General features: G+C 34.5%; 1 long non-coding RNA gene across 2 annotated transcripts; it reads right to left on the minus strand.

Moving 5' to 3' along the window:
* Positions 1–271: 271 nt before the first annotated feature.
* Positions 272–2,806, minus strand: LOC127977112 (uncharacterized). Of its 2 annotated transcripts, XR_008158094.1 has the most exons (4): positions 2,638–2,806; positions 1,693–1,877; positions 1,200–1,553; positions 272–1,095 (listed from the first exon to the last, which is right to left on the minus strand). It is a non-coding gene; the product is annotated as an uncharacterized LOC127977112 (long non-coding RNA). The 2 variants fall into 2 exon arrangements; XR_008158093.1 differs by having other exon boundaries at positions 272–1,553.
* Between the last annotated feature and the right edge of the window lie 10,650 nt (positions 2,807–13,456).

A 13,456-nucleotide genomic window follows, 5' to 3' on the forward strand; every position in this document is an offset into this window, starting at 1 on the left:
ATTCATTCACCACATAAATCAATGAATATTTAAAGATATACAAGTTTGTAACTTGCAGTTGTAGATGCACACAGTCGGTTTGCTCAAAGGTTCACAGACTGTTCCAAAAATGGCTGATGGTTTAGGTATAGCCAGAGCCATATAGAGAGAGAGTTGCGACAACGGAAGTTCGAAATGTTTGGTTGTCACGTGATTCGTGTAGACTTCAAATAGTTCCAGGAAGTGCGTTGGCGGCCATTCAAACTGATAGAGTAGAGTGACAGAACTGCGATTTCTGGTAATAAGGAGTCAATAAATGCATTTATTTTATATGTTTATACAACACACTGACATATGTATGTAGCATGAGTATGTAGTTACAGCGATGTTGCTTTTAAAATATCAAATCGGGTAATATTTGAGGATTAGTGTTCAATTACCGTTATTTTAAAAACGTATTTCAGGCTAACGTTAAGTTTTATAAACACGGGTTCCTGTTGCCTTTTTACGTTACATATTGTCCATTATTTCACTGATCTCATGTTAACTCATGTCATATTGATGACTTTCAGGTAGTACAGAGACAGGCTGGTGACAGGTGATTTTCAGCTCGCGCCGCACTATGGGTCAATTAACTGTTACCAGCAGTAATTAGCATGTTAAATAAATGTAAAATGAAGCTTACTGTTTATAATTCTTACAATTACATATAGTAATATAATTATGTATTATAAATAATATACCTATTATATCTAGTATAATTCTTACAATACTTATTCATGTACACAATATATTCAGGTTTAAAACAACTTAAGCATACTCGTATATAAACATGTACACTGCCATTCAAAAGTAATGATGCTGAAAATTCAGGTTGGCATCACAGGAGTATATTCTATTTTAAAATAGAAAACAGTTATTTTAAGTTGTAATTATACAATTAACTATTTACAGCAATTCATGAATACATTTCTAATAAATTTAATAGCATGACAAGCATTTTGTATGTGTCCTTTCTTTAATGTTGTCCTTGCATAATCTCCACCGTGGTTTACTGTGCTGCATGGGGATGCTCCACTTAGTCAGAGAAAGGTGTGCGAATGTATGGCTTCCCCGCTGACATAGAGAGGAGAAAATAATGGTTGGCTCAAGTCAGCAGGAGCAATCTAAATACAAATAAAAATTACAACAACAAAAAATTGTTAGGTAATTATACTTACATTTATTTGCACTTTTTTACATTGACAATGTTTTACTAGAAATAAGGAACAAGCAAAGCCTTGCAAAACCCAGGGAGCTGAGACTCAGGGTGAGACATTGCAGGGAGTCATCAGTGTTACCTATAACTGTGCATTTAACCACCATGTGATATGTACTGTATGTAGGTAGACAAAAAAAAAAAGGTGTGTGTGTAAACTAAACTGAAGTCAGTATGCAGACAAATTGCGGCAATGCAATTTGTCATGACCAAAAAATTCAAGAGTAGGCTGAGACCAGATGCTATTCCCACAATCTTTGTACATCGTCCTGTGGTCAAAAAGAGGAGGGCCCTGCTCCACGATGCACCCCTAGACCTGTGAACATACAAGAAATGCCTACTGATTACAGCTATGTTATTTCAGGTGATTCATATACAAGTACAAACTCGTACTAGTTGAAGTAAAGTGATGTGATATTTTCAATATTTAAAATTAGCAAAACCATGTATTCTACCTCTATCAGTTTCAAAGGTTGAGGAAAAAAGAACGAGGACACTCAGAGAAGGGAAAGTGAGAGTGAAGAAAAAGGACATGGCTAGAGAGGAGAGACAGGGACAGGTGACACTGCCCAGTCAACCAGCAGCAAGTCAGTCAGCAGCCAGTCAGCATTCCTGTGAACCATCAGCCAGTTACCTGGGTCTATTAAAAAAATTTAAGAGACAAGAAAAAAAAATAAAGATCAAGCAATGCAAAGGCAGCACTAAGAAAAATAATGAAAATTCAGCTATCAAAAAAAAAGGTCCCCTCAGCTCTCCTGACCTGCATCCTCACTGATGCTCCATCCCAGAACAGTTCAGTGGCACCACTAATCCTCCACCCACCAGCACCCACAGAATGCTACAGTATGTTACTTTTATACACTAACAAGTTTAAGTATACAATACAGTATTATTATATAATATAGACAGGTAATAGTAAATGAATCACAATGACTAAAAACACTCCACCCATGTTTTTGCAAACTCAATTCACTCTAAATGTATATCAATAGGGTGCATTTTATTATTAAGTAATTTAATACGTGTAATAAGGAACAAACTTTATAACCTAATTTTTACCACTTCCACTCACCGCTGTCACACGTGATATTGAACTAACGTAATAGGCTATGTAACATTAGCTAACTTTCCCCACCCTGCAAAAAAATGTTTATACTCCTTTTTTTCTAATTGCAAACACGATGGATGAAACTGAATTATGAGAACAGATTTTACAATTATTAGGGTGTTCGTTACTAACTTTATTCAGCTCCAATCCTAGCCTAATCTGTTAGTTATCTGATAACAAACCTTAAATCTACGCATTTAATGAGTGATTATCTACTAGAAGGTTTTAATTTGCAATTTATTGTTATTAAGATGTACTGATAATATTCAATCTTATTATTTAAACGTCTTACCTGTTAAAAGTGCGTCGCAAACGGTTTGTTCTGCTGCATCTCTACGGCGCGGCATCGGTTTGCTGCTACTTCCGGGAACTATTGAGAGGCTCCACGAGCCGCCATTGCTGTAAAAAAAGCGTTCCATTGGAGTCAATGGAGTTGTCGCAACTCTCACTCTATATGGCTCTGGGTATAGCGGCCCATAGAAACAGACGCTAATTAGGCATTTATGTGTATGTGCGTGTATATATATATATATATATATATATATATATATATATATATATATATATATGGTAGTACAGATAGAATGAATGGTATGCAGTACAGTGAAGTACGGCATACAGTACATCATGTTTGAGAAAAAGGAAATTTGAAGGAAAAAGAACAAGTTTAATATAGTTTTAATATAGACATGCACGCTGTTTTAAAATTTTATGTAAGTTCAGGAAGATTCATAAAAAAACATTTAATGTAATCACCTGCAGGTGGATATGAGATTAGATAATGTTCCTCACAGTAAATCAGAAAGACAGAACAGTACAGTGTATGAGAACAACCTGCTGCCTGCAGTGTGTGTGATTTAGTGCTGTAGACTGCGCTTTCTACTGCAGGAGATGATGACACATCTTTTTTTTTTTTTTTTTTTTTTTTTTTTTTTATGTGAATGAGGAAATGGATACTGCAAAACCAAAAACAAATGTTTTATTTTATGCATATATACATACTATCAAATTATTATGGTGGGGAAAAAAATAGTTTGATTCATTAGCATTTTAAAAATAAGTGTAATCACACTGCTCTGGGTGTGTGTTCACGGTGTGTTTACTTCTCACTGCTGAGTGTGTGCACTTGCATGAGTTAAATGCAGAGCACCAGTATGGGTTACCATACTTGGCAAATGTCACGACTTTCACTTTCATATAGGATGCATTAAATTGAGCAAAAAGTAAAATTAAAAAACTAATGTCTGTAATCTATTTTATAATCTTCAGTAATATCAGCAAATAAGTTTACAATGTTAAAAAAAAACATATTTTAATTAAATGCTGAAAGTTTCCACAAAAGAAGGATATGAAGCAGGACAATCTTTTTCAACACTGATAATAATAATAAATGTTTCTTAAGCAGTAAATAAGCATTTTAAAATGACTTCTGAAGGATCATGTGCCACTGAAAACTGGAGTATTGGCTGCTGAGAATTCAGCTTTGCATCACAGGAATAAATTACGTTTGAAAAATATTTACAGTATTTATATCGAACAAGTACAGTCTTTCGAGTGCAAAAGATACTTTTTTTTCTTTTCTCTCCCATGTAACACCAATTTCTAAATGGTAGTGTATAAGTTTGGACACACTTGGACTGAAATGGTTTCTCATGTTTCTAATAACTTCTTGATAAAAGGCTTATACGCTCCTTGAACAATTTCTTGTCACCTATCCAAGTTGTAGGAACAACATATAATAACTCGTCTTCTAGTTGATCATTTGGATTCAGAATTGGCTTATATGAAAGGCCACTAGATTATGCTTGTTTTACCAAGATAAATACTTATCATGCCTTGATTTTTAATTATTTAATTAATACAGAAAGGTCAGACTCTGCTTAGACAAAAGTCTTGTCACATCTTTAAATGATTCAGCCAATCACATATCATAGCGTCACCTGTGACAAATACTGTAATTAACACATTCCCAGGTGTGAAGAAACCCAGCACACCCAACCTTCATTTGAAATGCAACCTGACTTCTGACAGCATGCCAAAAATTGAACCACAGACCAAAGTGCTGATCATCAAGAGCCTGAAGACCAAGTCTCCTGCTGAGGTGGCAGACATCTTTAATGTATCTAAACATCAAGTGGAGAGGATAAGAAAAAGATTTGAAGAAACTGGTGAAGTTCATAACAGGCCCAGGTCAGGCAGACCCCATAAGACACTGTTTGAGAGACCCGTTTGTTGGTTCAACAGTCCAGGGCCAGCCCTTTTTCAACTGCAGCAGAGCTACATAAGAACTGGTCACCAGAAATCCCTGTATCTACAAGAACAGATTGTTAAATTCTCTCACACATTGGTCTCAATGACTGAATTGGTGCTCAGAAACCATCATTAAACAGAAGACAACTAAAAAAAAATTGTGTTGCATTTGCCAAGGCCCACAGCTTGCAGGAAGGATGAACTGTGGAAAAGTGGCAGAAGTTAGATTTTTCTGATGAATCATCTATTGAGCTGCATTTCAATCATTGCAAATACTGCAGAAGACCTATTGGAAAACGCATGGACCCAAGATTCATACAGAAAACAGTCAAGTTCGTTGGAGGAAAAATCATGATTTTATTTTGATAAAATTAGAGTAATCTAAAGGCCTTTGCCTTTCATATAAGCCACTTCTGATTCCAAATGATCATCCAGAAGTCAAGTTATTTTTTGTTGTTCCTACAACTTGGATAGGCAACAAGATTTTTGTCAAGGAGTGTTACATATATGTATAAAATGAATAACCTTTAATGAAACATTTATTACTTATTACTTTTTTGCTTGGTCATCGCGTCGCTCGTTTTGCAAATCCTAATGAGTGTTTTTCTCATTTCACTGGCCTATAGCTCAAGCTGTGTTTTCTAACTACATGTAGTGGGGGGACAAATTATGCAGCTCCAGCTCTTTTCTCTGAAGTGCTCTACAGTTGTCAGTGTGTAGAGTGTGAGCTCCCAGTCCCAGTGGATCTGAAGATGCAGTTTTTTAGGTGTCCAGCTTCTCTGTTTCTTTACTCATAGCAGATCCATTACTGCAGTATTGTTTATCCAGTGGAGCTCAGTGCAGATCATATTTTATCAATAATCAAATGACGGCTGATCATACAGTATTCTCTTCATACATATCTACCAGAGGGGTTCAGTCTTAGCTAGTGTAACTTGGATCAGTACATCTGAGAATGTATGGAGACTCAGTTTTGATTTGGAAATGTCCCGAATGTACATTTTAATGCTGAAAAACAGAGATTGTATAGAAAGTTTTGTAAGTCTATAGGAATATTAGGAATATATAAAGTGTTGCCTAGCAAGATACGGTCAGATACCGTATCTAAAGTAATTATGAAATTTCTCAGTAATAATGTTAAGGAAAAAATATAGAGACAGCAAGAATCTTAATAAAAAGCAGTATATGCATATGGCAGAGTGGCAGAGAAGAGTATGGCAGAGAAGTGACTTCAAGTTATTTTATCAGACACAGAAAAATCATGAGCCTTGATATGTGGCATTAAATAAATTAAACTTACACATTTAAATTTGTATTTATTTTTTACATATGTCACCAACCTGTACTAAGTAATGAAAGTGTAAAAATGTTTGCCCAGGCTAGGCAGAACTACATTCGACTACATAAACAACTCAAGAGTTATGAGGACTTTAAGGATGATCTCTAAATACTATAAAATGTAGCAAGAAATTATTTTTTCGACCCCAAATTCAACAACTGCCCCTTTCTGCTGCTTCATGCTCCAAAAGGAACTCAGGCAACTTCTCTTCTCCACTTCTCACCTGGGCTGTATTTATATCACGCTGTAACGTCCTCCTCGGTTCAATTGCTTCTGTCATATTTGGCCTCAAGCACATCCAAACACTGCTGCTTGACTTTTTGTTTTTGACCTCTTGAATTCCCTCATGATGCATTTCGGCTTGGGTCTACAGTGGCTGCCAATAACTCCGAAAAAAATTCAAGACCCACTCATTCTTGGCATAGAGTGCTGGACTTCCACTGCCCTCATCAAACCATGCTCACCCTGCCAGGCTGCAGCGATCGATCCTACCTGTTACCAAGCTCCTGTGACGTTTTCCCTTTTGTCCAGATCCAGAGTTTCATCCTTGTTATTATCCTCGTTAGTTCACCCACATAACTGTATAATAAAGTATTCAGTTTTGCTTTCATTTCAAGTGTTTCAGCTAATAACAGAAGCTGTGGTTATTCTACTATAAGTATAAGTGAAATCATTTTTTTACCATGCAGCTACACTGTTATGTGCTTGGCACTAGGCAGATAAAACATTTTACTTGTTCTAGCATCAAACCTTAATTGATTACTAACATATGAAGCCATGGATGAATGAATGTTTTTTTTTTTAAATAGTCCCTAAGTCGGTTTGTAGTTTCATCATACCGCCAGCAGATGGCAGCAGAAGTTAAGTCGTGACTCTTCATTCTCCCTGAATGACAGACAGGAGGCGCGAGTCTGTCAGAGTTTCAAAGCTCTAAATAAATATTAACTACATAAAAAAAAACAACAACAGTGGTTCATAGTTTTATTTGGAGCTATGCCTCTTTATAAATTTAGTTGGATATAAGATATGGGTCAGGGAGATGTTAAGGTTTTAATAAGAGAAAAATTTATAAAAAATATTTTTTGAGGTAAAAAAAAAATGTTGGTATAAATTATTTATTTATTAATTATTATATCAGTGAAGCAATTTGATCTTAAAATATTATTTAAAACCCTTTATCTGACTAATTTCAACATGTAGGGAGCCCTTTTGGAGTCACGGACAAGGAAACCAAATATGTCAGATATTTTTTTTCACCTTTTATAAAAATAAATATATATTTATTAATATTCAAATAATAATTTAAGTGTGTATTTAATGTATAATGAAATATATGAAGTAAAGTGTTTATTTAGTTTTGATTTTAAGTAAATTCAGGTTTATTGGGACATATCTTTTCCTAGTCATCTCAGTGGCAAAACTGTATCTTGATGCCATTTGAGGCTTGTTGGGCCAGTATAGGTTCATCATTATTTTACACTAACAACTACTTCTGGTCTGGAGATAACGGATTATGATCTACTAATGTAGAATTATATTTTGTGAATATAAATGAGTCAGATTTAAAAGACTTGTTAGTGTTTCAACTCTATTAGACCATGACTGGCACCATCAAAACATTCTAATAATTAGGGATATTAGATCATGAATGTAAAATGTAAATATTTGTATTATTGATTATTAATCATTTAATGAAACCAAGATTTGATATCTGTGTTGAAAGCAGGGGTGTAGTCCATAATTTCAAAGTGAGGGGGACAGAATGTGTATTTCAAGTGTAATTAAATTTTATTCTGTATCTTTCTACGATCCATGGAAAAAATAAAGACACATCTTACCCCATGAAAAAAAAAGTGAGGGGATGAATGTGTATATACGACCCCTGTTTATTCTATGCCTATAGTTGCTGGAAATACATCTGGTTAGAATTTTGCCATTGGCAGATTTTTTACAAGTTATAGTATGGTTAATCAAACTGAGGTTGAAGTTGCAATTTCAGAAAGTCTTAGTATTGGTTTGTTTCAATAGCATTTGACCATTCACACAAAGGAATTCACAAAAAAATATATATATATACAATTATTCAAAATCTCCAAACCTCCTTCAACATCCGATTCAAATGTTTGAATCATAATTTTTTTAAATGTCCACCCAGACCCTCATGAACCATACTAAAGTCATCTTCGCGGTTACGGATTTCCATGCTCTTAACCCTATTTTTTATGCCATTTTATGCACTTTTGCACGTATCGGTTTTAATGACAAAAGCATGAATGAGAGACTCGAATTCGGAAGGGAGAATCTCATAATCATCACGCGAGCTCTGTGTTACTCAGGCTGTTGAGTTCAGAAAATAAAAAAATATCAGATACGGCGTTATGGGTTGATACAAATAGTCGTGCGCGCTGAATTAATGTGTTACTATTTTTAGAACGCCAGTGTTTCCAGGGGAAACCTAATGACGCAATGACGTCAATGCAGGTCAGTAGCTGACTGGAGGAATTGAGCGCTTCCGTTAGATTTTGCAGTAGCCTACCTTCTGAAACATAAAGGAATTTTTGATACACGCTACACGTCGACATCAGAAAGCTTAAGCGCATAACGTACAGCAGCGTCACCGCGGCTGTAGTAATGCACGCGCACAAGGAGTGTGAGAGTGGGGCTTTTTCTCCTTCTGCTGGACTGTGATGTGGAGTAATGGTGACTACAGGAGGAAGACCAGGCAGCTTTTGCTTTTTCTCCACCTGAAAGCTCATGCAGTGACTGATGGGATTCACTGGGTGAGATTTACTCCGTTCTGCTGCCATCATGCAGAACAGTTTTTTTTTTCTTTTTTTTTAAAGAACAACCAGAAGCGGCTAAGATCAGGGAAAAAAGGTATTTAAATTTTTCATAAACCAAGGATCGGAGAATATCAGTTAGTAGTGTAATTCAATATTCATATTCATAAGTGACGCTATTAAACTCAATGTAATGCCTGACAGAATGTGAGTTAGTTGCTAAAACTGGACTGTGAGTGCACGTGATGCGAATGATGACAGGCAGGAATACAAACATGTGTGGTGATATATAAGAATACGATGCCTTTACGATTTTCTTTTGAATATTTCATTAAACATACGTGCTTAATGCCATTCAGTGCACATTTAATACATCCACAGCTTTTATTCGTACTATGTTTAAGTATAATGATCAACTGACCCTGATGGACCAGCCAACAACAGATGCTTGTGAACGCACGAGACATTTTGTTTGGAAAAATGTGCAGTATTGTGAACAGGTCGTGTGCATGGCTTTACATGTGTGTTGGAGGCGTGTAATAGTAATTGCTGCTGTCATTCAAATGTGGGTGCTGGAAAACGGGTTTTGCGTTATTTTCCTCGTTCGTTCTCATGTGTAGGGCGTTACCGACGGGTTCAGCACCACAGACAGTTCCCTGACACTCCGGCACATACACACACTCCATCAGTCACACACGCTGACACGGAGTGAGTAATTCTCATCATGCAACATCACACTCCTAGTTTAAATAAGAATGAAAAGATATTGCTTGTTCATATGCAGACTAAAGTCAAAGTCAAACAGTAAATCGCTGCTTCCCAATCATATATATGTAAATCTTAGTGGAATAATGAAATAGATGTGAAATGCAATATTGCACCTTTCAGTGAAGTAAAACTAGTCATGTGTTATTCTTGCAATGCTGTTCAATGTCAAAATCTGTTTATCACTGATCATCACTTTGTGTTATTGTAGTCACAAAAGAGAATGCTGAGATATTTGACCATTTACAGTGCAATGTAAATTACAATTAAAACCAACTATATATATATATATATATATATATATATATATATATATATATATATATATATATATATATATATATATATATAGTCATAAAAGCAAATGGAACAATCCTTTTAATCATCAAATCAAAGATTGTTCTACTACATAACTATTGAGGCCTGATCTACAGTAGTGGTGTTTCTCAGCAGAACTAGATTCACCTACCTTTGTTACACCACACCTGGGAAATCTTTTAATGTAGTCTTTATTATTTTAAAATCTACTTTTTAAAGACAAAATATGTTTCAAAGAGAGAAGTTATCTTTGGATGCTCTTTAAACATAGCATACAAAGTGTCCATCATGGTTTAGTTTAACCATTGTGTGTAACTGATGTAAATGAACCTTACCTTTATTTCACTCTGTATATTTTATCAATAATAAAATGACGGCTGATCATACAGCATTCTGTTCATACATATCTACCCAGAGGGGTTCAGTCTTAGTTAGTGTAACTTGGATCAGTACATCTGAGACTGTATGGAGTATTTAAAGTTTTTATGAAATTTATGAAATTTCTCAGTAATAATGTTAAGGGGAAAAAAAATAGAGACAGCAAGTATCCTAATAAAAAGCAGTATATGCATTTGGCAGAGTGTCAGAGAAGAGTATGGCAGAGAAGTGACTTCAAGTTATTTTATCAGACACAGAAAAGACATAAGCCTTGACATTAAATAAATTACACTTACACATTTATTTATTTTTATTTATTTATTTTATTTTTTATACATATGTCACTAACCTGTACTAAGTAATGAAAGTGTAAAAATGTTTGGTGTGATAAGCCATGCCTCTTAAAAATAAAGGTTTCTAAATCAGGTTTTCACAGCGATGACATAGAAGAACCAGCTTTGGTTTCCTTCAACTCAAAAAAAAAAACTTTTTTTTCTTAGTGTGAAGACCATTTTAATAATCTGAAGAACCTTGTACTACTATAAAGAACCGTTTGTGTGGCGGAAAGTTTCTGTTTCTTCTTCATGGAACCATCAGTACCGATAAAGAGTCTTTATTTTTAATATAAGCAGGTTACACTGTTGTTCCTTGATTATAGTCAGTGCAACAGATACAAATCTTGTTAAACCCTTTTTTGTTTGAAAAAGCCTCTCATTCGCATTGTTTGTTCTGTTGTTCTGTCATATAATGTTTGTAAAATATCCCAGTATTTACAATATAAATGTCCCAATTTTCTCATCTTTTGTGCATACTGGTGGAAATAAAGATAACATTTCATACATAAATACTCAGAAAAATGTTTTTAGTTTGTTTACAAGACCGGTTACACCTCCTCCATAAAGACTCTAGAATAAGAATGTTGTCACTTTTTATTTATTTACTTTTTTATAGTGTTGTATTTAACCAAGTATTTGGTTATCAAAATACACCATATTTCACAAGATAATGTTCTCTAGACGAGTTACACACCAGCACTGCATGTTTCCACTGCAATGGGGCTGCTAAGTGTGGTACAATTACTGCACACATTGATCATTTGTGCTTTATGTGTTTCAGATGAATGGACGACTTGTTTCACTTCTGTTGCCAGCTCCTTTCCCTCTTTACCTCTCTGTCTCTCGTTTGTCCTTCACGGGTCTTTTTGCGGTCTGGGCTTGCTGTTCCAAAACTCACTAGTCAGGAAGCCCTTACCCCAAAAAGTATCTGTGTGGGGTACTGACCTCTGAGAATGGGATTTAATATCTTCTTTCTTTTGGGACTGAGGGTTTGATCTTTCTGATACTTGATTTCTACTCTTGACATTTAAACACCTGATCTATCTATCTATCTATCTATCTATCTATCTATCTATCTATCTATCTCTGTCTGTCTGTCTGTGAAACATTTTTCTACAGGATGTACAGTTCACTTATGTGATATGTTCTTAGACATCAAAACTTACTGTTGTCTATGCTGATTTGAAGCATGTCTTAGTATGTTATGACAAAATCAACCACATGGTGGTGATATTGTCCTTGTAATAATAAGAAAGTCATTTTAATAACTTGTCCCATTTTGGATAATGAATCACATCGTGTCTGTCAGCCTTCTAAATCTCAGTACTGTGGTGTGTGTGTGTGTGTGTGTAAATCTATTCAAGCTTAAAGGCCTGTCATAGAAAGTGTATCCTCTGGTTCATTCAAACAGTGTTGTCTGTATGATAATTATTGTTTATTTTATATTTAATGATTAAATAATTAGACACAAATATTGTTGGACAGTAGTTAAAAGATTTACGCAATCAAACTGGTCTGAACTGTGTAGATAATTGACTCTTTTTTTTTTTTTTGACATATTTTATCACATATTTATTTTACCCATTATCACAAGCAGGTCGTCCCACCCACAAGCCCACATGATTGGTTGAGCCAGATGTTTACAAACTGGACAGTTCATACAAAAAGTGCAAAGTTTTTTTCAGTGTTTCTGTACATTAAACAGGTACGGACAGGATTGATTGATTGATTGATTGATTGATTGAAAATGTAATTTCTACATTTATTATTAGGCAGTTTTTGTATTATATTTGTAATATCTAAAAATGTTATTTTAAATATATTATATATTTAATATTTACAGTAAAAAATATTCATGGTTTTTTAAAAGTCTATTTTGGTCAACATTTCACAACAGTTTAGATAGTTTCCAGAACTCAATATAATAAATCCTTACAGAGAGTTGGCTGCCTGTAATATTTACTCAGCATATAAATAATATTAACAGCTTCCGAGTTTTGAAACTTTTTTTTTTTTCAGTTATTTAGGGTTAACAAGGTCAAACTGATACTGAACTGACAAGTGACAGTGTGTTACTTTTTCAAGCAATGTTTACAATCCATGAGCTTTACCACATCAAATCTGGTAGCGATTATGACATTCCTAAAAGTAAGAGCTAAAATATTGTCGTGATGACAGTGATTTTGGAATGCTCACATGGTTCAGCTGGAATAATGCGTGTGGTTGCTGGAAACCACAAACCTGGAGAAAAAACATAGCATGCATTTTCTGACTAAGAGTAAGACTTCATTTATTATTCCCCAATAAAACTCAACTACTTTTCTTTTTATTACTACACTGTCATACAGTTGCTTTAAAAAGCAGCGTAAAAGTTAATGTATTACCAAAAAGTCAGGGTTATAAAAAATGACCCCATTGACCCCTGCTGGTTAAAAGCATATATATATATATATATATATATATCACTGAATAATGCTGGAAAAATAAGCTTTCCATTGATGTATATTTTTTAGGATCTGACCATATTTGGCCGAGATACTTGAATATTTGAATATATCTTCATGGAACATGATCTTTACTTAATATCAAAATGAGTTTTGGCATAAAAGGAAGATCTGTAATTTTGACCCATATTGCTACAAATATACCTGTGCTGCTTATGACTGGTTTTGTGGTCCAGGGTCTTACTATATATATATATATATATATATATATATATATATATATATACCTTTGTTTATTAAGTAGGTTTTTTTTTTATATTTTAAACAAATTCCAGATAAATTCACTTGAGAAGCAGCACTGCATACAATTGTTAGTGTAAAAAGCCTGACGGTGCAGTAAGATAAAGTACACTTTCTCTGAATTAATTGGAATATAAGATTAAATACTCAAAACCTCTTAATACTATAAACCGCTTTAATTCATTCCAAATATAACTTAACC

This window comes from Carassius gibelio, chromosome B18, assembly GCF_023724105.1.
Source record: "Carassius gibelio isolate Cgi1373 ecotype wild population from Czech Republic chromosome B18, carGib1.2-hapl.c, whole genome shotgun sequence".
Taxonomy (NCBI): domain Eukaryota; kingdom Metazoa; phylum Chordata; class Actinopteri; order Cypriniformes; family Cyprinidae; genus Carassius; species Carassius gibelio.